At 42.2% G+C, this 24,701-nt stretch overlaps 1 pseudogene; it reads right to left on the reverse strand.

Moving 5' to 3' along the window:
- Nucleotides 1–285: 285 nt before the first annotated feature.
- Nucleotides 286–14,034, reverse strand: LOC144333645 (uncharacterized; annotated as a pseudogene).
- Between the last annotated feature and the right edge of the window lie 10,667 nt (nucleotides 14,035–24,701).

Below are 24,701 nucleotides of genomic sequence, written 5' to 3' on the forward strand. Positions count from 1 at the left end.
CCTGTAATCTCAGCTACTAGGAAGGCTGGGGCAGGGTAATTGCTTGAACCCAGAAGGCAGAGGTTGCAGTGAGCTGAGATTGCGTCACTGTACCCCAGCCTGGGAGAGACAGCAAGACTCTGTCTGGAAAAATAAATAAATAAATAAGGTACACTCTAGTAAGTCAAGAATGCATGTGGTCATCCCTAGAATAACACTCACTGAATCATTAAAGAATGTATTACTGGCTGGGTGTGATGGCTCACACGTGTAATCCCAGCACTTTGGATGCCCTAGGCAGGTGGATCACCTGAGGTCAGGAGTTCGAGACCAGCTTGATCAACACGGTGAAACCCCTTCTCTATTAAAAATACAAAAATTAGCCGAGCATGGCGGCACATGCCCATAGTCCCAGCTATTCGGGAGGCTGAGGTAGGAGAATCACTCGAACCCAGGAGGCAGAGGTTGCAGTGAGCCGAGATTGTGCCACTGCATTCCAGCCTGGGTGACAGAGGAAGGCTTCATCTCAAAAAAAAAAAGAATATTACTAACTAATGAGCAAGAAAGGAGAAAGGAGACAAAAATTAACAAATGGGACAAATAAAAATATATTAAAATAATAAAGTCAAAATTTCAGAAATTATTTTAAATGTATATGATCTAAACACTCCAAACTTAAAGACAAGATTTTTAGAGTATATTTTTAAAAAGCAACTATCTGCTGCTTACAAAAGCTACACCCTTGGGGTGATGACAAAGTAGGTTGAAAGTAAAGGCCGGGCGCGGTGGCTCAAGCCTGTAATCCCAGCACTTTGGGAGGCCGAGGCGGGCAGATCACAAGGTCAGGAGATCGAGACCACAGTGAAACCCCGTCTCTACTAAAAATACAAAAAATTAGCCGGGCGCGGTGGCGGGCGCCTGTAGTCCCAGCTACTCAGGAGGCTGAGGCAGGAGAATGGCGGGAACCCGGGAGGCGGAGCTTGCAGTGAGCCGAGATCGCGCCACTGCACTCCAGCCTGGGCAACAGCGTGAGACTGTCTCAAAAAAAAAAAAAAAAAAAAAAAAAAGAAAGTAAAAAGAGGGAGAAGGATAAACATAAAAATGCTAACCTAAAGAAAGCTGATTAGCCGGGCGGGGTGGCTCATGCCTGTAATCCCAGCACTTTGGGAGGCTGAGGCGGGTGGATCACGAGGTGAAGAGATTGAGACCATCCTGGCCAACATGGTGAAACCCCGTCTCTACTAAAAATACAAAAATTAGCTGGATGTGTTAGCATGCGCCTGTAGTCCCAGCTACTTGGGAGGCTCAGGCAGGAGAATCACTTGAACTCAGGAGGCAGAGGTTGCAGTGAGCCAAGATTGTGCCACTGTGCTCCAGCCTGGCGACAGAGTGAGACATCATCTCAAAAAATAATAATAATAATAAAACGCTGATTAGGCCAAGTGCATTGGCTCATGCCTGTAATCCCAGCATTTTAGGAGGCTGAGGCAGGCAGATCACTTGAGCCCAGGGGTTCAAGACCAGCCTAGCCAAGATGAGGTGAAACCTCATCTCAACTTAAAAAATTAAAATTAGATGGGCATGGTGGTACATGCCTGCAATCCCAGCTACTTGGGAGGCTGAGGCAGGAGACTTGCTTGAAACCAGGAGGCAGCAAGATTCTGCCATTAAATTCCAGATTTCAGCCTGGGCCACAGAGCAAGACTCTTGTCTCCAGTGGCTGGGGGGTGGGGGGGAGGTGCAGGGAAGAAAGCTGATTTATCTATACTAATATTAGATGAAGTAGGCTTTAAAACAAAAATATTAGTAGAGATAAATGGGACGTTTTGTAATGATAAAAGGGGAAGATAAAATAACTCAAAATTTGCATTTACCTAATAACATAGTTTCGAAAATATGCGTAAAAGCAGAATGGAAAGGAGAAATAGACAAAACTACAATCATAGCTGGCAATTTTAATATACCTCTTTCTGTAACTGACTGAACAAACCACAGAAAATCAACAAAAATATAGAAAACTTGAACAATGCAATTAATAAACTTGACATATATGGAAAACATTGCAACAACAACTGCAGAATCTATATGGGGTTTTTGTTTGTTTGTTTGTTTTGGTTTTTTAATTGAGATGGGGTCTCACTCTGTCACCCAGGCTGGAGTGCAGTGGTATGATCTCAGCTCACTGCAACCTCCGCTGCCCTGGTTCAAGCAATTCCTTAGCCTCCCGAGTAGCTGGGATTACAGGTGTGTGCCACCACGCCCAGCTAATTTTTGTATTTTTAGTAGAGACAAGGTTTCACCATGTTTGCCAGGCTGGTCTCGAACTCCTGCCCTCAAGTGATCTGCTCGCCTAGGCCTCCCAAAGTGCTGGGATTACAGGTGTGAGCCACTGCGCCCAACCTCTATATGCTTTGTAAGTGCACATGCACATTTCAAAGAATGGCCATGCAGAGTATGTTTTTTGACCACAGTGGAGATAAGCTAAAAAGCAATTTTAAGGCCAGGCACTGTGGCTCACGCCTGTAATCCCCGCGCTTTGGGAGGCTGCTGGTGGGCAGATCAGGAGGTCAGGAGATCAAGACCATCCTGGCCTAACATGGTGAAACCCTGTCTCTTCTGAAAAATACAAAAAACTAGCCAGGCGTGGTGGCAGACACCTGTAGTCCCAGCTACTCAGGAGGCTGAGGCAGGAGAATGGTGTGAACCCGGGAGGCGGAGCGTGCAGTGAGCTGAGATCGTGCCACTGCACTCCAGCCTGGGTGACGAAGAAAAGACTCCGTCTCAAAAAAAAAAAAGCAATTTTAAAAGAAAATAGGAAATTTGAATATCCGAAAATTTTGGAAATTATGCAAATATATTCCATTTTATTTATTTAAAAATTAAAAATATATATATTTTTTTATTTTTTGAGACAGAATCTCACTCTGTCGCCAGGCTGGAGTGCAGTGGCACAATCTTGGCACATTGCAACCTCCACCTCCTGGGTTCAAGCAATTCCCCTGTCTCAGCCTCCCAAGTAGCTAGGACTACAGGCGCGTGCCACCACACCCGGCTAATTTTTGTATTTTTAGTAGAGACGGGTTTCACCGTGTTGGCCAGGATGGTCTCAGTCTCCTGACCTCATGATCCACCAGACTCGGCCTCCCAAAGTGCTGGGATTACAGGCATGAGCGACCGCACCCGGCCCTATTTTTAAATTTAATTTAATTTAATTTTTTGAGACAGACTGTCTATTGCCCAGGCAGGAGTGCAGTGGCATGATCTCGGCTCACTACAACCTCCACTTCCCGGGTTAAAGCAATTCTCCTGCCTCAGCCTCCAGAGTAGCTGGGATTACAGGCACGTGCCACCACACCTGGCTAATTTTTGTATATATATTTTTTTAGTAGAGATGGGGTTTGGCCATGTTGGTCAGGCTGGTCTGGAACTCCTGGCCTCAAGTGATCTGCCCACTTCGGCCTCCCAAAGTGTTGGGATTACAGGTGTGAGCCACCACCTGTGACCTCTATATGCTTATTAAGTGCACATGCAAATTTCAAAGAATTGCCATACAGAGTATGTTTTTTGACCACAATGGAGATAAGCTAAAAAGCAATTTTAAAAGAAAACAAGAAATTTGAATATCCCTACAATTTTGGAAATTATGCAAATATATTCCATTTTATTTATTTAAAAATAAAATATATTTTTAAAGAGAAAAAGTATAGTACAGTAATGAAAGGGAACCATAAAACGCAAAACATATCAATACTTAAGTAGTAAAAGGATATTATGAACAACTGTGCTAATAAATTTGAAAATTTATATGAATGAACAAATTCCTTAAAAAACTTTACCTCGCCGGGCGCGGTGGCTCAAGCCTGTAATCCCAGCACTTTGGGAGGCCGAGACGGGCGGATCACGAGGTCAGGAGATCGAGACCATCCTGGCTAACACGGTGAAACCCCGTCTCTACTAAAAAATACAAAAAACTAGCCGGGCGAGGTGGCGGGCGCCTGTAGTCCCAGCTACTCGGGAGGCTGAGGCAGGAGAATGGCGTGAACCCAGGAGGCTGAGGCAGGAGAATGGCGTGAACCCAGGAGGCGGAGCTTGCAGTGAGCTGAGCTCCGGCCACTGCACTCCAGCCTGGGCGGCAGAGCGAGACTCCGTCTCAAAAAAAAAAAAAAAAAAAAACTTGACCTCAACTCACATAAGAAGAATTGAAAAATCTGAATAGGTCTATTACTGTTAAATAAGTGGAATCTGGCCAGGTGCCGTGGCTTGCACCTGTAATCCTAAAAGATTCAGAGGCTGAGGTGGGAAGATTGCTTGAGGTCAGAAGTTTGAAAGCAGCCTGTGCAGATTGGGAGACCCCATCTCTACAGAAAATTTAAAAATTAGCCAGATGTGTTGGTGAGCACCTGTAACTCCCAGCTACTTGTTGGGGGCTGAGGGGGAGCATCACTTGAGCCTAGGTGATTGAGGCTTCAGTGAGCTGTGATTGTGCCACCGTACTCCAGCCTAGGCAACAGAGAGACCCTGTATGGGAAAAAAAAAAAAAAAGAAATCCATAATTTAAAATGTTCCTACGATATAATTGTACACCCAGATGGCTTTCATTGATTAATTATTCTAAACTTTCAAAGAAACAAATAACACAATCTGCTATGGGTTGAATTGTGTCCCTTCCAAAAATGGATATGTTGAAGTCTTAACCCCCAGTATCTCGGAATTCCAAATGTGAGTATATTTGGAAATAAGGCATTGCAAATGCTGTTCATTAAAATGAGGTCATGCTGGAGCCCCTAAACCAATATGACTTGAGTCCTTATAAGAAGGCAGAGAGAATGCCAGGTGAAGATGGAGGCCATGTATCTGTGAGCCAAGAAACACTGAGGTTCGGCTTCACTGGAAGCCACAAGAGAGGCATGGAGCAGATTCTCCCTCAGAGCCTACTCAGAAGGAACCAACAACGCTGCTGCTCCTTGATTTTGGACTTCTAACCTCCACAGCTACGAGGGAATATATTTCTGTTGTTTTAAGCAGTCCAATTTGAGGTACTTTGTTACAACAGCCTAGGGATACTAATACACAATTTTATATAAACTCTTCCAGAGAACAGAAAAAGCAGAAATACTCATTTTATAAGTTCAGCATAATCTTGATACTACAACTAACAAAGATATTATAAGAAAAGAAAATTACAACCAATCTTTCTCATTACCATATATGCAAATATCCAAAATAAAAAACAAATATTTTTGCGAGACAGAGACTCGCCACCACACTCAGCTAATTTTTTTGTATTTTTAGTAGAGACGGATTTTCACCATGTTGGCCAGGTTGTGATCTGATTGCCTCGGCCCCTCAAAGTGCTAAGATCATAGATATGAGGCACTGTGCCTGGCCAAAATAATATATTATTATACTGGATTCAGCTATATATAAAAAACGAATAGAGCTGAGTGCAGTGTCTCAGGCCTATCATCCCAGTTACTCAGAAGGTCAAGACTTGAGGCCAGGTGTTCAAGACCAGCTTGGGTGACATAGGGAGATCCCAGCTCTAAATAAACTGATTAAATAAAAATTTTAAATATAAATTAAAAGAATAGTAAGTCATGATAAATTGGATTTATTCCAAGACTGACAATTGATTTATCATTCAAAACTTTAATCAATATAATTTACCACAATTACAGAATAAAGGAGAAAAACCATATGATCACTTCAATAGATACTATTATTTTATATTATTCAGTGTCTATGTATAGTTTTTTTAAAAATAAAAGCTCTTGGCAAACTAGAAATATCAGGAACTTCTGTAATATGGTAAAGGTTGTCAATCAAAAAATACAGTAAATATCATGCTTGATGAAATATCAAAAACTTTTCCTTTCAGATTGGGAATAAGGAAAGGATGCTTGCTAACATCACTTCTATTCAGATTTACAATAGGAAATTTTAGACAATATAATAAGGCAAGCGAAATAATGAAAAAGGGCCGAGCACGGTGGCTTATGCCTGTGATCCTAGCACTTTGGGAGGGTGAGATGGGCTGATAACTTGAAGTCAGGAGTCTGAGACCAGCCTGACCAACATGGTGAAACTCCATTTCTACTAAAAATACTAAAATTAGCTGGGTGTGGTGGTGCACACCTGTAATCCCAGCTACTCGGAAGGCTGAGGCAGGAGTATTGCTTGAACCTGGGAGCTGGAGGTTGTAATTAACTAAGATTGTGCCACTGCACTCCAGCCTGGGCAACAGAGTGACTCAATCTCAAAAAAAAAAAAAAAAAAAAAAAGGCTGGGTGTGGTGCCTCACGCTTGTAATCCCAGCACTTTGGGAGGCCGAGGGGGACAGAATACCTGAGGTCAGGAGTTCGAGACCAGCCTGGCTAACATGATGAAACTCCATCTCTACTAAAAATACAAAAATTAGCTGGGCATGGTGACATGTGCCTGTAATCCCAGCTACTCAGGAGGCTGAGGTGAGAGAATAGCTCGAACCCGGGAGGATGAGGTTGCAGGGAGTGGAGATTTCACCATTCCACTCCAGCCTGGGTGACAAGAGTGAAAGAAATTCTGTCTCAAAAGAATGAAAAGGTATATTATATTAGTTGGAAGGGAAGAAATAAAACTCATTATTTTCAGACAACGTGATTTGTATGTAAGAAAATGTAAAAGAATTCATCAACTATTAGAATTAAGTGAATTTAGCAAAATCTCTCTATAGATCAATATAACAAATGTCAGTTGCATTTCTACATACTAGCAATCAACAATGAGAAAATCAAATAAATGATATCATTTAGATAGCATCAAAATTCACCAAATCCCAGAAATAAGTTCAACAAAAGATATGCAAATCATCTACATAGAAAACTAAAAATATTACTCATGGGAATTAAAGAAGACTTCAACAGAAAGAAAAGGTAGGAATATTCTGTTTTCATCAACTGGAATATTTAATATTATAAAAATGTTAATTCTACTCAAATTGATGAATATATTCAATATAAACCCAATAACAAAACTGTGTGTGTGTGTGTGTGTGTGTGTGTGTGTGTGTGTGTGTGTGTAAATTGACAAGCTGATTCTACAATAGATATGTGTATTAGTCATGTTTTTTATTTTCTGTATTTTATTAATCTTTTAGATCCTGGAGGCCTTGCTGACCTGGGAAAGACTGCCCCTCTCAGAGCTAGCTAATTCCTAGAAATAGCAAATGGCTCTCCTGTGAGGGAGCCTTTCAGATGCAAAACAACCAATCCAGAGCCCATACCCTCCAACCTCCTCCTTTGTTGCACTCTCACAGGGCTCTTACTCCTCAATATTCCCCTTCCCTAATCACCCCAGGGCCAGGTACCAGACAGCTCAGGACCGCCCCTGCTCCCTGGAGCCTACTGAATTTATTCAAACTAGCCAATGCCAGTCCTTCTTAGCCTGTAACCGCTTCTCCCATAGTACCTGTGAAAACCACAAAAAAAGGCTCTTACCCATGCTTTCTCCTCACTTCTGCCTCCTAACTGGCCATGGTACTTCCCCACATGGCCCTGTGTGGTGCTGCATGCCCTGTCTTCTTGGGTACTATGAATAACAAATTATCTTTTCAATGGCAGTTGTGACCTAATCTGTCAGTCTCACCAAACCTGAATACTAATAAAACCTACATTTTAAAACAATATGGCATGTAGAAGGCTAAAAATAGCATAGATGACCTTGAAGAACAAAACCCAAACACTTACACTAACAGATTTATTTATTTATTTATTTATTTATTTATTTATTTATTTCTTCTCTTTTTTTTTTCTTTTCTTTTCTTTTTTTCTTTTTTTTTTTTGAGACATCTTAATCCATCACCCAGGCTGGAGTGCAGTGATGCCATCTCAGCTCACCACAACCTCCTCCTGGGTTCAACTGATTCTCCTGCCTCAACCTCCCAAGTAGCTGGGACTACAGGTGTCTGCCACCATACCTGGCTAATTTTTGTAGTTTAGTAGAGACAGGGTTTCACCATATTGGCCAGGCTGGTCTCAAACTCCTGACCTTGAGTGATCCACCCACCTCAGTCTCCCAAAATGCTAGCATTATAAGCATGAGCCACCACACCCAGCCTGCACTAAAAGATTTTAAGACTTGTTAGAAATGTGCAATGCCCTGGCTGGGCACAGTGCCTCATGCCTGTAATCCCAACACTTTAGGAGGCCAAAGTGGGTGGATCGTCTGAGGTTGGGAGTTTGAGACAATCCTGACCAACATGGAGAAACCCCGTCTCTACTGAAAATACAAAATTACAAAGTGGCTGGGTAGCTCGAACTGGGTGGAGCCCACCACAGCTCAAGAGGCCTACCTGCCTCTGTAGACTCCACCTCTGGGGGCAGGGCATAACTGAACAAAAGGCAGCAGAAACTTCTGCAGACTTAAACGTCCCTGTCTGACAGCTTTGAAGAGAGTAGTGGTTCTGCCAGCACCGAGTTTGAGATCTGAGAACGGACAGACTGCCTACTCAAGTGAGTCCCTGACCCCCGAGTAGCCTAACCGGGAGACACCTCCCAGTAGGGGCTGACCGACACCTCATACAGCTGGGTGCCCCTCTGAGACGAAGCTTCCAGAGGAAGGATCAGGCAGCAACATTTGCCGTTCTGCAATATTTGCTGTTCTACAGCCTCTGCTGGTGATACCCAGGCAAACAGGGTCCGGAGTGGACCTCCAGCAAACTCCAACAGAACTGCAGCTGAGGGTCCTGATTGTTAGAAGGAAAGCTAACAAACAAAGGACATCCACACCAAAACCCCATCTGTACCTTAACATCATTGAAGACCAAAGATAGATAAAACCATAAAGATGGGGAGAAGCCAGAGCAGAAAAGCTGAAAATTCTAAAAATCAGAGCACCTCTTCTCCTCCAAAGGAATGCAGCTCCTCACCAGCAATGGAACAAAGCTGGATGGAGAATGACTTTGATGAGTTGAGAGAAGGCTTCAGATGATCGATAATAACAAACTTCTCCAATGTTCAAACCCATTGCAAAGAAGCTAAAAACCTTGAAAAAGGATTAGATGAGTGGCTAACTAGAATAAGCAGCATAGAGAAGACCTTAAATGACCTGATGGCGCTGAAAACCATGGCACGAGAACTACGTGATGCATGCACAAGCTTCAGCAGCTGATTCGATCAAGTGGAAGAAAGGGTATCAGTGATTGAAGATCAAATGAATGAACTGAAGCAAGAAGAGAAGTTTAGAGAAAAAAGAGTAAAAAGAAATGAACAAGCCCTCCAAAAAATATGGGACTATGTGAAGAGACCAAATCTGTGTCTGATTGGTGTATCTGAAAGTGATGAGGAGAATGGAACCAAGTTGGAAAACACTCTTCAGGTATTATCTAGCAGAACTTCCCCAACCTAGCAAGGCAGGCCAACATTCAAATTCAGGAAATACAGAGAATGCCATAAAGATACTCCTCGAGAAGAGCAACTCCAAGACACATAATTGTCACTCCAAGTCACATAATTGTCAGATTCACCAAAGTTGAAATGAAGGAAAAAGTATTAAGGGCAGCCAGACAGAAAGGTTGGGTTACCCACAAAGGGAAGCCCATCAGACTAACAGCGGATCTCTCAGCAGAAACTCTACAAGCCAGAAGAGAGTGGGGGCCAATATTCAACATTCTTAAAGAAAATAATTTTCAACTCCGAATTTTATATCCAGCCAAACTAAGCTTCATAAGTGAAGGAGAAATAAAATCCTTTACAGACAAACAAATGCTGAGAGAGTTTGTCACCTCCAGGCCTGCCTTACAAGAGCTCCTGAAGGAAGCATTAAACATGGAAAGGAAAAACTGGTACCAGCCACTGCAAAAACATGCCAAATTGTAAAGACCATCTATGATAGGAAGAAACTGCATGAACTAACAAGCAAAATAACCAGCTAACATCATAATGACAGGATCAAATTCACACATAACAATATTAACCTTAAATGTAAATGGGCTAAATACTCCAATTAAAAGACACAGACTGGCAAATTGGATAGAGTCAAGACCCATCAGTGTGCTGTATTCAGGAGACCCATCTCACATGCAGAGACACACATAGGCTCAAAATAAAGGGATGGAGGAAGATCTACCAAGCAAATGGAAAACAAAAAAAAGCAGGGGTTGCCATCCTAGTCTCTGATAAAACAGACTTTCAACCAACAAAGATCAAAAGAGACAAGGCCATTACATAATGGTAAAGGGATCAATTCAACAAGAAGAGCTAACTATCCTAAATATATATGCACCCAATACAGGAGCACCCAGATTCATAAAACAAGTCCTTAGAGACCTACAAAGAGACTTAGACTCCCACACAATAATGGGAGACTTTAACACCCCCACTGTCAACATTAGACAGATCAACGAGACAGAAAGTTAACAAGGATATCCAGGAATTGAACTCAGCTCTGTACCAAGCGGACCTAATAGACATCTACAGAACTCTCCACCCCAAATCAACAGAATATACATTCTTCTCAGCACCACATTGCACTTATTTCAAAATTGACCACATAGTTGGAAGTAAAGCTCTCCTCAGCAAATGTAAAAGAAGAGAAATGCTAACAAACTGTCTCTCAGACCACAGTGCAATCAAACTAGAACTCAAGTTTAAGAAACTCACTCAAAACTGCTCAACTACATGGAAACTGAACAACCTGTTCCTGGATGACTACTGGGTACATAACAAAATGAAGGCAGAAATAAAGATGTTCTTTGAAACCAATGAGAACAAAGACACAACATACCAGAATCTCTGGGACACATTTAAAGCAGTGTGTAGAGGGAAATTTATAGCACTAAATGCCCACAAGAGAAAGCAGGAAAGATCTAAAATTGACACCCTGACATCACAATTAAAAGAACCTGAGAAGCAAGAGCAAACACATTCAAAAGCTAGCAGAAGGTAAGAAATAACAAAGATCAGAGCAGAACTGAAGGAGATCGAGACACAAAAAAACCTTCAAAAAATCAATGAATCCAGGAGTTGGTTTTTTGAAAAGATCAACAAAATTGATAGACCACTAGCAAGACTAATAAAGAAGAAAGGAGAGAAGAATAAAATAGATGCAATAAAAAATGATAAAGGGGGTATCACCACCAATCCCACCGAAATACAAACTAGTGTCAAAGAATATTGTAAACACCTCTACACAAATAAATCAGAAAATCTAGAAGAAATGGATAAATTCCTGGACATATACTCCCTCCCAAGACTAAACCAGGAAGAAGTTGAATCCCTGAATAGACCAATAACGGGCTCTGAAATTGAGGCAATAATTAATAGCCTACCAAACAAAAGTCCAGGACCAGACGGATTCGCAGCCATTGTGGAAGACAGTGTGGTGATTCCTCAAGGATCTAGAACTAGAAATACCATTTGACCCAGCCATCCCATTACTGGGTATATACCCAAAGGATTATAAATCATGCTGCTATAAAGACACATGCACACGTATGTTTATTGTGGCACTATTCACAATAGCAAAGACTTGGAACCAACCCAAATGTCCATCAATGATAGACTGGATTAAGAAAATGTGGCACATATACACCATGGAATACTATGCAGCCATAAAAAAGGATAGTTCATGTCCTTTGTAGGGACATAGATGAAGCTGGAAACCATCATTTTGAGCAAACTATCGCAAGAACAGAAAACCAAACACCACATGTTCTCAATCATAGGTGAGAATTGAACAATGAGAACACTTGGACACAGGGTGGGGAACATTACACACCGGGGCCTGTCATGGAATGGGGGGAGGGGAGAGGGATAGCATTAGGAGATATACCTAACGTAAATGATGAGTTGATGGGTGCAGCACACCAATATGGCACATGTATACATATGTAACAAACCTGCACATTGTGCACATGTACCCTAGAACTCAAAGTATAGTTAAAAATAAATAAATAAAAATAAAAGAATAAAAAAGAAAGAAAGAAAGAAACAAACAAACAAAAAACAAAATTAGCCAGGCATGGTGGTGCATGCCTGTAATCCCAGCTACTCAGGAAGGCTGAGGCAGAATTGCTTGAACCTAGGAGGCGGAGGTTTCGGTGAGTTGAGATTGCACCACCGTACTCCAGACTGGGCAACAAGAGCGAAACTTGTTCTCAAAAAAAAAAAAAAAGAAAAAGAAAAAAGAAAAAAAAGAAATGTGCAATACCCCTTCTTGGTGCTAGTCTAGACAATTAGACTAAGGGAAGAATCTAGACACAGATCCACACTTATATGGTACCTGATTTATGATAAAGTTGTCATGTCAGTGAAAGAGAGAAAGGGTGGCATTAGCAACCATCCATATGGAGGGAAGAACCTTGATCTCTAATTCAAGGCATACCCCAAAATACATTTCAGATGGATTGTAGATCTACACTTAAAGTAAAACAACAAAGCTCCTAGGACACAATATGGATAATATCTTCATAACCTTGATGTCAGCAAAGATTTCTTCAATAGGACCCACAAGTACTAACTATAAATGTAAAGTGAAAACTGGTCTATATTAAACTTAAGACTTTTGAGCCAGGCGTGGTTGCACACACCTGCCTGTAATCCCAGCACTCTGGAAGGCTGAAGCAGTCAGATCACTTGAGCCCAGGAATTCAAGACGGGCCTGGCCATTATGGCAAGACCCCCATTTCTACTAAAGATACAAAATTAGCTGGGTGTGGTGGCACTTGCCTGTAGTCCCAGCTGCTTAGCAGGCTGAAGTGAGAGGATCGCTTGAGCCCAGGAGGTTGAGGGTGCAGTGAGCTGCGATTGAGACCCTGCCTCAAAAAGAAAAGTTAAGAATTTTGATTTTTTTTTTTTTGAGATGGAATCTTGCTCTATCACCAAGGCTGGAGTGCAGTGGTGCGATGTCAGCTCACTGCAACTTCTGCCTCCTGGGTTCAAGCAATTCTCCTGCCTCGGCCTCCCGAGTAGCTGGGATTACAGGCGTGTGCCACCACGTCTGGCTAAATTTTTTTTTTTTTTTTTTTTTTTTTTTTTAGTAGAGATGGGGTTTCACAGTGTTAGCCAGGAAGGTCTTGATCTACTGACCTTGCGATCTGCCCGCCTCAGCCTCCCAAAGTAAAAAATTTTGATTTCTTAAATAACATCATTATTAAAGTAAAATGGCAAGCCACAGACAAGATGATAATATTTGCTTTACGCATATCTGACCAGAGACTCATTTGGAATGTATGAAAAACTTACATAAACCCATAAGGAAAAATCCAGACAACCCAAGAAGAAAATAGACAAGATACTTGACTGGATACTTCATCAAAAAGTATATCCAAATAAACAAGAAGCATATGAAAATGTAGTCAACATAATTAATGCCTGACAAATAGTATATGCACAATAAATACTTGTTGCATAAGTAAACTAACAACTTTGTGGCCATTATTATTATTCCCCTCTTCTTTTTTTTTTTTCTTTGAGATGGAGTCTTGCTTCGTCACCTGGGCTGGAGTACAGTGGTGTGATCTCGGCTCACTGTAACCTTCACCTTCTGGGTTCAAGTGATTCTCCTGCCTCGGCCTCCTGAGGAGCTGGGATTACAGGCACGTGCCACCACACCCGGCTAATTCTTGTATTTTTAGTAGAGAAGGGTTTTACCATGTTGGTCAGGCTGGTCTCGAACTCTTGACCTTGTGGTCTGCCCGCCTTGGCCTCCGAAAGTGCTGGGATTATAGGCGTGTACCATAGCGCCCGGCCGATTTCCACTCTTCTATAATGCCTCAAAACTTTCTCCAAGATGTAAGTTCATTAACCCATCTGTTCATGAATTCAGCAGCTACTGACCTAGTGGTAAGTTTGCCCAGGATATGGTTTGTGCCCTGGGGAATTTGCAGTCTCTCAGGGAGGTAAAACAGAGAGAGCCATGCAATGCCCTGGGACAGCACCAGCTGCCCCTCATTCTTACCTTCCTCTGCTCCCATCTGTGCAACTGCAGACCTAGGAAGATCTCACTGTCTCCACCCCTGCTGGCCCAGCTACCCTTTACACCTGACCTCTTGGGCCCATGGATCTCACTGACTTTCATGGCCTGGAAGAGGGCAACTTCCTGTACTTCTTTCTTCAGTTGAGACCAGATGGGAATTTCCTTAAAATATCTTTTGTTAGGAAATTGAGGTAAAGCGATGACAAAAATGCTCAAAAGACAAAAGCACAAAAATGGAAAGGTTTGGCCAGGTGCAGTGGCTCATGCCTGTAATCCCAGCACTTTGGGAGGCCGAGGTGGGCAGATCACGAAGTCAGGAGATGGAGACCATCCTGGCTAACACGGTGAAACCCTGTCTCTACTAAAAATACAAAAAAAAAAAATTAGCCGGGCGTGGTGGCGGGCGCCTGTAGCCCCAGCTGCTCAGGAGGCTGAGGCAGGAGAATGGCGTGAACCCAGGTGGAGCTTGCAGTGAGCCGAGATCGTGCCACTGCACTCCAGCCTGGGCAATAGAGCGAGACTCCATCTCAAAAAAAAAAAAAAAAGTTTATAAAATCTGGACTTTTCACCTCAAAGTCTTGCTGCAATCATGTTTTTTGAAAGATTGATTAAATGGTCAGTAACATCAAGTTCTTCAACAGCTGAACTTTTGCTGCTATGCTCTTTGAGAAGTAAGTCAATGCAATAATATTCCTGTTCTGAGTTTGTAAACTGTAATCAAATTAGAAATTGATAAATATGTGTGTGTGTGTGTGTATACACATAAACTCTAAGATTCTGTCATCTCCTTTACATTGAATAGAGGTTGAAGAGAACTATGTAGCAACACAGACAATGCTAAACAATACATAGCACAATGGGAAACTATAGGTACCAGATCATTACATTACACATATGGACAAGGTCTTTAAGGAAAATGAAAATGTGTTCATGTGGTGGATGAAGTGGGTGATTTTCCCCCTTTTTTCAAACATCCTTCGTTATTTTCTTCATGCTACTCTAGCAATACATAAAAGTCACACAAAGATTTGACAGAGCATGAACATAGAGGAATGCCAATTTGTAAACTGCTCCCAAGTCCAATTTTGTGCTGCTAATTTTAAAGCTAGTGCTATTTTCTAGTAAATAGAATATATGTAGAAGTCTGCATTTCTTTTTGTCGATTTGACCAACATATTTTAGCATCATCTGCAAACTGGCAAATAAAGTATAAAGCATAACAAATGGTTTTTGTTCTAATCTGGGATAATTTCTTGCAGCAATCACTGGTGGTTGTTCTGATACACCAGGAATGGAGGCTGAGGGGGTGGAGAGGGGGTGAGGATTTGTTTTGTTCTTATCTTGACTGCAAAGTCCAAAGCTATTTACTTTTTTTGTTCTAGATTTCTTTCACAGAGCATTAATTACCTGGAGAAATTGTTTCCTAATTGCAGTTTTTTTTGGGAGGGTAATCATTTCTAAAGAAATAAATATTCCTTCCAGGTGGCTCAAAATGTTCCTGGCATGCAACACCAGTTTAATATAAAGTGTATATTTGAAGTGTTTTCATATTACTGCATGCCTGTTCATGATAAATCTGCTGTGGTCACAATGAATTTTTTTTAGTTACATCATTATGTCTTTTTGCAGATATGGAATTAAATCATTTTATGGGTAAGTTAAGATTTGAACAAGAGTGCATAGCCTACTTATTCCATGAGTTGAAGGATTTTCCCATCTACCAAAAATTGCACTGAATCACCTCAATAAATGATTATTAAGTATTCTTTGAATTTAAAAAATGGATTGTGCCATCACCCTGTCTTTCCTGTTGTCGCCAGAAAGAAGAACATGGCAAACTGAAAGCCGTGAGGATTTGAGTTTGCATCTGGGTTCTAATCATTACTATGTGACTCTGAACAAGTCAGCTTAGTATTCTGAAGCCTTGGTTTTCTCATCTATGAAACTGGAAAACAGAACCATGAAATGTCTTGTCTGGTCCTGATTATACAGACAAATCAGCTGCTAAGGACACTTGTGGTCCAACGGGGGAAATCTCAACATGGTCTATGTATAGAAAGAGAAGATGACGGCCAGGTGCAGTGGCTCACACCTGTAATATCAGCACTTTGGGAGTCCGAGGTGGGCGGATCATGAGGTCAGGAGTTCGAGACCAGCCTGCCCAACATGGTGAAACCCCGTGTCTACTATAAATACAAAAATTAGCCAAGCGTAGTGGTGTGCGCCTGTAATCCCAGCTACTCAGGAGGCTGAGGCAGGAGAATCACTTGAACCCGGGAGGCGGAGGTTGCAGTGAGCAGAGATCACGACATGCACTCCAGCCTGGGTGACAGAGCAGGACTTCATCTCCAAAAAAAAGAAAGAGAAGATGACAATTTATAGAAACGGCTTATTATTTAGTATTTTCCTCCAACAAGTCAATTTTCCTTTCTCAGTTTATTATGGACAGTGTGGCCTCTAGCCATTTTGTGTTATTTTTATCGTTCTCATGCTTTATGTTATTTTTCTCTCTGATTTGAAAGAGGAGATGACACCCAAGCACTTTTCTCTAATCATAGCTTAAAAAGTTTTTAGTATCTTAAAGTTGGACATACTCTACACACACACACACACAATTTTAATAAAGTGAGTTAGCTTTTACTGCTGAGAGCCCTAAGATTAACAAATTCTGGTATTTTCTAATCCCATTTCTTATCATCTTTTTGTCCTTAAAATATTGTTAATTTATTATTATTTCTCCAAATTATGAAAGATATATTGGCCATATAGAAAAGAAATCTGAAGCAATATCCACCAAGCAGTGAGCAGCCCTGCTTTCTGGAGAAGAGCTCATAGGGGAGACCTTCAACATTGTGGGGGGGGGGGTGTGTGTGTGTGGTGTGTGTGTGTGTGTGTGTGTCAGGGCTGGGCAGATGGAAAAGTTGAATTCACAACAATTGCAAGAGAGGACTTACTGGATCTCACAGGAAGCTTTAGTGCTGGAATATTCCTTTAGATTTGCTCCAAATTGAGGCAAGGGGCCAGACCTTTGTATTCCTATATTGATTAGTTGTTGGATATGGACTGCCGCCAGAGTAGGGGCAAAACCTTGGGCAAGGCAGCTCTCTTTTGCCCAGAGAAATTTCTAGAGAAGGATTCGGCTGTGAGCCATTTGCAGACAATGCTCCCGGCAGCTGGGGAAATGAGTAGCTCAATCCTAAAGGGGGAGTTCTGTGTGGTATACCACAGCATCCACTACAGCTTATCCCTTGCACCACTTGGATCTGCTTACTTTGTGCATTCAATTCTGGGAACAGGTCCAGGATTCTGAATAAGTTTCTTTCCTGGAAAAATTTTGAGAAGAAGGTTATTGGGACAAACTATCGCCCTCACTGCTTCAGCTGGTCTTGAGCCACAGTCTCCTTCCTTTAATATACACTCTAATCTAGGAGTCTAGATTTCTTTCATCCTCAGCTAGCACCTTTGCTGGTCTAGATGGCTTATCTGATGGGTGGCCCAGACCCTCATTATTGAGTGGCCTAAAGCCATGGTCATCATGCTCTTCTTAGACTGTGGCTGCTGTCCTTGTCCATTTACCATAAATATTGGGCAGGGAGTACCAAGAGATTTCTCAGTAAACCACTTGGGTGCAAAATACATTCTTCCCTATCCCTATTGAGTAATGGCAGCCCTATCTTCTTCTGATGATGAGGATCAATTACCTATGACAGTATGGTTACTACTTTCCTTTCTTGTTGTCTCTTGGCACAAGGATCCTAAAGTGACTAGGCAATAGCTACAGGAGATTCTTACCATGTCTCCTGGTGGAAGCATTCCCCTCTGGGAACCAGGATCTCTAGGCCTTAAAATTGAGGGGATGGGAAGCACAAACTTCCCAACTGGGCCAGTGGGATTGATGGTAAGTGGGGCCATTTCTATTGACATTCTTTGGTTTCCAAACTCATGTACTATGTCTCCTGGGGATAAAATATCATGTAATAGTCATTGATTTAGGGTGTATATTGCATCCTGGAAGATGATGTCCTATTTTTATTGAGTATCAATTCTTTTTTCCTTTCCTTTCCTTTTTTTTTTTTTTGAGATGGAATCTCGCTCTGTCACCCAGGTTGGAGTACAGTGACATGATCTCAGCTCACTGCAACCTCCACCTCCTGGGTTCACATGATTCTCCTGCCTCAGCCTCCTGAGTAGCTGGGACTACAGACACCTGCCACCATGCCCGGCTAATTTTTGTATTTTTAGTAGAGACGAGGTTTCACCATATTGACCGGGCTGGTCTTGAACTCCTGAGCTTGTGATCCGCCTGCTTTGGCCTTCCAATGTGTTGGGATTACAGGCATGAGCCACTGTGCCCAGCCTGAGCTGCTGCGCCGGGTTGAGTATCATTTCTATCCTGGTATTTTGTCTACGGTTTCCAAAGGCTATTCCCTCACTTTATTGAGTCCAGAAGCTTCTGAGTGATGTGGTATATGACAGGACTGGTGGCTCCCATTGTCATGTGGCCATTGCCACACTCTCTTGCTGTAAGTTAGGTTTCTTGGTCAGAGGCAATGCTATGCAGAATTCCATACTGGTATATCACTCTGTGAGTTCTCAGAGTGTTGTCCAAGGCCCTGCAGGCAGAAAAGGTAAGACTATATCTAGAACATGTGTTAATTCCAGTCAAGATGAAGTAATGCTCCTTCTAGAGTGGAAAGGGCCTAGTAATCATCTTGGCAGAAAGTGAGTGGTTGGTCTCCTCGAAGAATGATACCGTGCTGGGGACTCAGCATTGGCCTCTGCTGCTGGCAGGTTGGGCATTGCTTTGCAAAAGTAACGATACCAGCTTTAGTAAGTAGGAACTCATACTTTTGTGCCATTCATAGCCTCCAACCTTGCCATATGACTACCCCATTCGTGAGCTGATCTGGCCAGAACTGGGGTGAGTGATAACAGAGGGTAGTTAATGTCAACTAGTTGAGTCATCCTGTCTATTTGGTTGTCCAGTCAGTCTTCTGTTGGTGGATGTTGTCATGTGGTCAATGAAATGCAGAAAAAGATATTCACATTTTTCTTTTGCCCACTTCTTTGGGTCCATCTATACCAAGGGTTGGCAACTAAAGCTCAGGCCAAATTCACCCACTGCCTGTTTTATGGGAACACAGCCATGCCACTTATTTATGTGTTGAATATGGCTGCTTTTATACTACAACAGCAGAGCTGTGCAGTTGCAACAAAAACCACATGGCCCATGAGTCTGAAACAGTTACTCTGATCCTTTGTAGAAAAAGTTTGCAGACTCTTGATTTACATGCTTCTTTCCAATATTGTCCCCAGTATTCCAATCTTGTTCCTTTCAGGTCCCTGTTCAATTAAGCCATTTGCCACTGCCTTCACGTCTGGGTATATTTTCATCTTGGGCCAATTCTCTTTCCACATAAAGTAGAAGACCAGACGTACTTCCTAAAGCTCCGACCATGGGAGGATTTCATGTCAACATGCTTTCAGGGCCACTCTGAGTGAGACAGCACTGTATCACCAGTCTGCTTTTGGTTTATACCCACAAATCAACCTAGTGCGTCCCAGTATCAAGCTTGGCCTTTGCTTCCTCCATCAGTTTGTCATAAGACCTTCTATGTGGACGTAAATGGAACACAGGGAAAGGCATCCATGCAACAGTACTGGTTGACAGGATGACAAGTGGCTAGTGGCTTACTTTTAGCCTCTGGCTCTACTTGATACCCAATTCTGATATGCTACTGCAGTTTTATAATGGACTGCTGCTGGACCCACTCAACATTATGACTTGATGTGTCTGACAGAAACCAGCTCAGGATGGGCAGCTCTAATCACAGGCCACTTGATGTCTCATAGTCAGCTGTTTCATCTCTACCATGACCCAGGAGTATGCCGGGAACAATTTATTGAGTGGCATATAGCTGTCTGGGGTTTTCCACACATTCCTACAGGTGTTTTTACACCCCAGAAAGCTCTAATATCACAAAGTCTCCTGGGTCACCTGGCCTAAGTGGCAGGGTTGCTTGTAATGCAGCATGAACCAGCTGTAGAGCCTTTCATTACTCTGGACCCCCTTCAAAGTTGTCAGCCTTCCATGTGATTCAGTAAATGAGTCAGAGTAGTTTTCCCCCGTATAAAACATATCATCTCCAGAACCCAAAGAGGCTAACAAGTATTGTACTTCCATCTTAGTGGATCCCTATACATGTCACTGATGTGGTAGGACCCAGAATCTTCCTAAGATTTATCATTTATCGCTCATTCTTTGGAAAATGTGTATCTTACCAAGGCTTCAACTTACTTGCCACTTCTTACTCATGTGGTCTGATTAACATCATGTTATTGACAAAATGGATCAATGTGATATTCTTCAGGATGTTCAGATAGTCAGGATCTATTTGGATTATATTATGACAGTTTGCTGGATTTAAAATATGTCCACAAATTCTTTGATGTTCCTCCCTTCAAGAGGTGGAGTCTAATTCCCCTCCCCTTGTAGATCACTGGCTCTGGGGAAAGTTGGCTGCCATATTGTGAGGACACTCCAGCAACCAATGGGGAGGTCCGCCTGATGAAGAACTGAGGCTTCCTGCCAACAAGCATATGAATGAGTCAGTTGGAAGTGAATTCTCTAGCCCCAATTAAGCCTTCAGATAACTGCAGGGCCTATAGATGTCCTAACTGCAACCACATTAGAAATCCTGAGCCAGAACCATCAAGCTAAGACATTCCTGCATTCCTGACCCACAGAAGCTGTAAGATAATGCTTATTTCCTGCTCCAAGGCTTCTCTGACACAGTGCCATGGATGCCGGCAGAAACCCTCTCAGCATTCATATATGGTCAACCCTTATATGTGAGGTATCTTGATCAAAGCTAGCTTTTCATTACTTGGCAAACAGTTCTGAAGCACATTTCATAAGGCTCCTCAGATGGCTCCACAGAATCAAGCACTGGTTACCTATAATGCCAGCCAACTGGTCAGTGCATCTTGCATTGGCTTTCCCTGTTTCATTCCTCCTTATTTCTCACGCTTGTTCTCTGGGCTCACCTTCCCACATAAACAATATGCAGACAATTCTTCATCTGTTTTCAGGGGAACTCACAACAATAATGTGAAAAGGCACATGACACAATTCAAATCTGATTGTATCTATATAAAACTCCTCAAGGGTTAGCCTCTTATCTTAATTTTAAAATGCTGGCTAGGCACGGTGGCTCACACCTGTAATCCCAGCATTTTGGGAGGCTCAGGTGGGCAGATCTCCTGAGGTCAGGAGTTCAAGACCAGCCTGGCCAACATGGTGAAACTCCGTCTCTAATAAAAATATAAAAATAAGCTCGGGGTGGTGGCATGTGCCTGTAGTCCCAGCTGCTCAGGAGGCTGAGGAAGGAGAATTGCTTGAACGCACGAGGCAGAGGCTGCAGTGAGCCAAGATTGTGCCACTGCACTCCAGCCTGGTGATAGAGTGAGACTCTGTCTCAAAAAAATAAAAAACAAAAAATAAAAAGCTGAAGTGAGGAATAATGTCTACTATCTCCTCTATGAACATTATGTTGGAAGTATTAGTTAAAACAAATCATACAAGGGAAATCATATCAGACAAGAAACACAGTAATTGAAAAGAAAGAGATAAAGCAATCTCTATTTATAGATAACATAATTGTTTAGTTGGAACACCCAAAAGGATGGAAAGAAAAACTCTCACAAACAATAAGCCAACTAAGTAAAGTAACTGGATATAAAAATCAACATGGGAGGCTGGGCGTGGTGGCTCAAGCCTGTAATCCCAGCACTTTGGGAGGCCGAGACGGGCGGATCACGAGGTCAGGAGATTGAGACCATCCTGGCTAACACGGTGAAACCCCGCCTCTACTAAAAAATACAAAAAACTAGCCGGGCAAGGTGGCGGGCGCCTGTAGTCCCAGCTACTCGGGAGGCTGAGAAAGGAGAATGGCGTGAACTCGGGAGGCGGAGCTTGCAGTGAGCTGAGATCCGGCCACTGCACTCCAACCTGGGCGACAGAGCGAGACTCAGTCTCAAAAAAAAAAAAAAAAAAAAAAAATCAACATGGGATAGGCGTGGGGGCTCGGCCAGCACTTTGGGAGGCCGAGGTAGGCAGATCACCTGAGGTCAGGAGTTTGAGACCAACCTGACCAATATGGAGAAACCCTCTCTCTACTTAAAATACAAAATTAGCCAGGCATGGTGGTGCATGCCTATTATCCCAGCTACTCGGGAGGCTGAGGGAGGAGAATTGCTTGAACCCAGGAGGCGGAGTTTGCAGTGAGCCGAGACTGTGCCACTGCACTTCAGTCTGGCAATAAGAGCAAAACTTCATCTAAAAAGAAAAAAGAAAAAAAAATCAACACGTAAAAAACATCTGCCTATATACAAACAGTAAGTAAATTAGGAAATATAATGAGAGAAGGCCTGGTGCGGTGAGTGTCTCATGCCTGTAATCCCAGCACTTTGGGAGGCCGAGATGGGTGGATCACTTGAGGTCAGGAGTTGGAGACCAGCCTGGCCAACATGGTGAAACCCTATCTCTACTAAAAATACAAAATTAGCTGGCTGTGGTGGCAGGCACCTGTAATCCCAGCTACTCGGGAGGCTGAGGCACAAGAATCGCTTGAATGCAGGATGTGGAGGTTGCAGTGAGCCGAGATCACACCACTGTACTCCAGCCTGGGCGACAGAGTGAAACTGTGTCTCAAAATAAAAAAAAATTAAAAGAACAGAAAATATAATGAGAGATGAGAGAGAAGATCCACTTAAAATAGCAACAATAAAGTAAAATATTTGATGTAGACCAGAAGAAATGTGCAAAACCTATATAAGTAAAAACTATGAAACACATATGGAAGACACAAACATGGACTTAAACAAATGGAAAGACATACTGTGATCTTGGATAGGAAGATTCTGTCATAAAGATGTCAGTTCTCCCTAAATTAAATGATATATTAATCATAATCCCAGTGGAAATTACCACGAGATTTTGGTAGTTTTGTAGTCTTACAAGTTTTTTATATAAAGATTTTTTTTAAAAGAATAAACACTAGCCTGGGCAACACAGTGAGACCCCATCTCTACAAAAATACAAAAATTAGCTGGGCAGGGCGGCACAAGACTGTAGTCCCAGCTACTTGAGAGGCTGAAGTGGGAGGACTGTTTGAACTTGGGAGGCAGTGTTTGCAGCAAGGCAAGTTCATGCCACTGTACTCCAGCCTGGGTGACAAAGCGAGACCCTGTGTCCAAAATAATAATAATAATAGTAATAATAAACAAGCAACGATAGTAAAATTCTTTAAGAAAGAGATACATAGGGAGGCTAGCCCTCCAGGACATTAAAATGTTATAAAGTTTCTGTAATTAAAAGAGTATAGTGTCGGTATATGAATAAACAGATCAATGAAAGGATGCATCTCAGAGCAGTGGGGAAGAGCCAAACTTTTAAACAAACGGTATTGAGACAACTGCAACCGTGTACCTATATGGAAAAATATAACATCAGCTTCATTCTTCTCATATACCAGAATATATGGCAAATGGGTAAGAGATCTAAATATGAAAAATGTAAACAAGTACTAGAAGAAAAACTGAGTGTGTCTTTTTAAACTGGGAGTGGGAAAACATTTATAACTTTAAAATCAGAAGCTATAGAAGAAAAGACTGATAACTGTTATTATATAAATGTAAATATTATTTGCAAACATGAGAGAGAAGGAGAGAGAGAGAGAGAGGAAGAACTAAAATATTTAAAAGACATTAACAAACTGTCAAAAGGTATTGACAAGTCATAACACACTAACACTCCTAACATACAAAGAGTTGATGATTTTTAGAATCATGAAGGAGAAAGGGCAAAAGATATGAACATAGATAGTAAAAAAAAGAGGCCGGGATCAGTGGCTCATGCGTGTAATCTCAGTCCTTTGAGAGGGCTGAGATGGGAGGATCGCTTGAGGACAGGAGTTTAAGATCAGTCTGGGCAACATAGCGAAACCCACTGTCTACAAAAAATAAAAATAAAAAAATTAGCCAGATGCAGTGGCACATGCCTGTAGTACCAGTTACTCGGGCGGCTAAGATGGGAGGATTGCTTGAGCCCAGAAGGTCCAGGCTGCAGTGGATCACTCCACTGCACTCCAGCCTAGGTGACGGGCGAGATCCTGTCTCTAAAAGAAAGGCAAATAGCAAAGATGCTCAGCCTTTTACATAATGAGGAAAGTGCAATTTGTTTTCTTTCTCTTTTTTTTTTTTTTTTTTTTTTTTTTGAGAGGGAGTCTGGCTCTGTCACCCGGACTGGAGAGAAGTGGCGTGATTTCAGCTCACTGCAACCTCCGCCTCCCAGGTTCAAGCGATTCTCCTGCCTCAGCCACCCAAGTAGCTGGATTACAGGCGTGTGCCACTATGCCCGGCTTATTTTATTTTATTTTATTTTATTTTTGTATTTTTAGTAGAGACAGAGTTTCACCATGTTGGCCAGGCTGGTCTCCAACTCCCGACCTCAAGTGATCCGCCTGCCTCGGCCTCCCAAAGTCCGGGGATTACAGGCACGAGCCACTGCGCCTGACCGGAAGTGCAAATTAAAATCACCCCCAGATAATATTTCTCCCCTATCAGATTGGCAAAACTCCAAAACTTTGACAACATACTCTGATGATGAGATGTAGGGAGTCAGGGTGTCTTATACATTGCTCATGGAATGCAAGATGATATAATCTTTGTGGAAGGCAACTTGGCAATATCTAATGAAAAGGAATATG

The sequence above is a fragment of the Macaca mulatta genome, chromosome 13 (genome assembly GCF_049350105.2).
Source record: "Macaca mulatta isolate MMU2019108-1 chromosome 13, T2T-MMU8v2.0, whole genome shotgun sequence".
Classification (NCBI taxonomy): Eukaryota; Metazoa; Chordata; class Mammalia; order Primates; family Cercopithecidae; genus Macaca; species Macaca mulatta.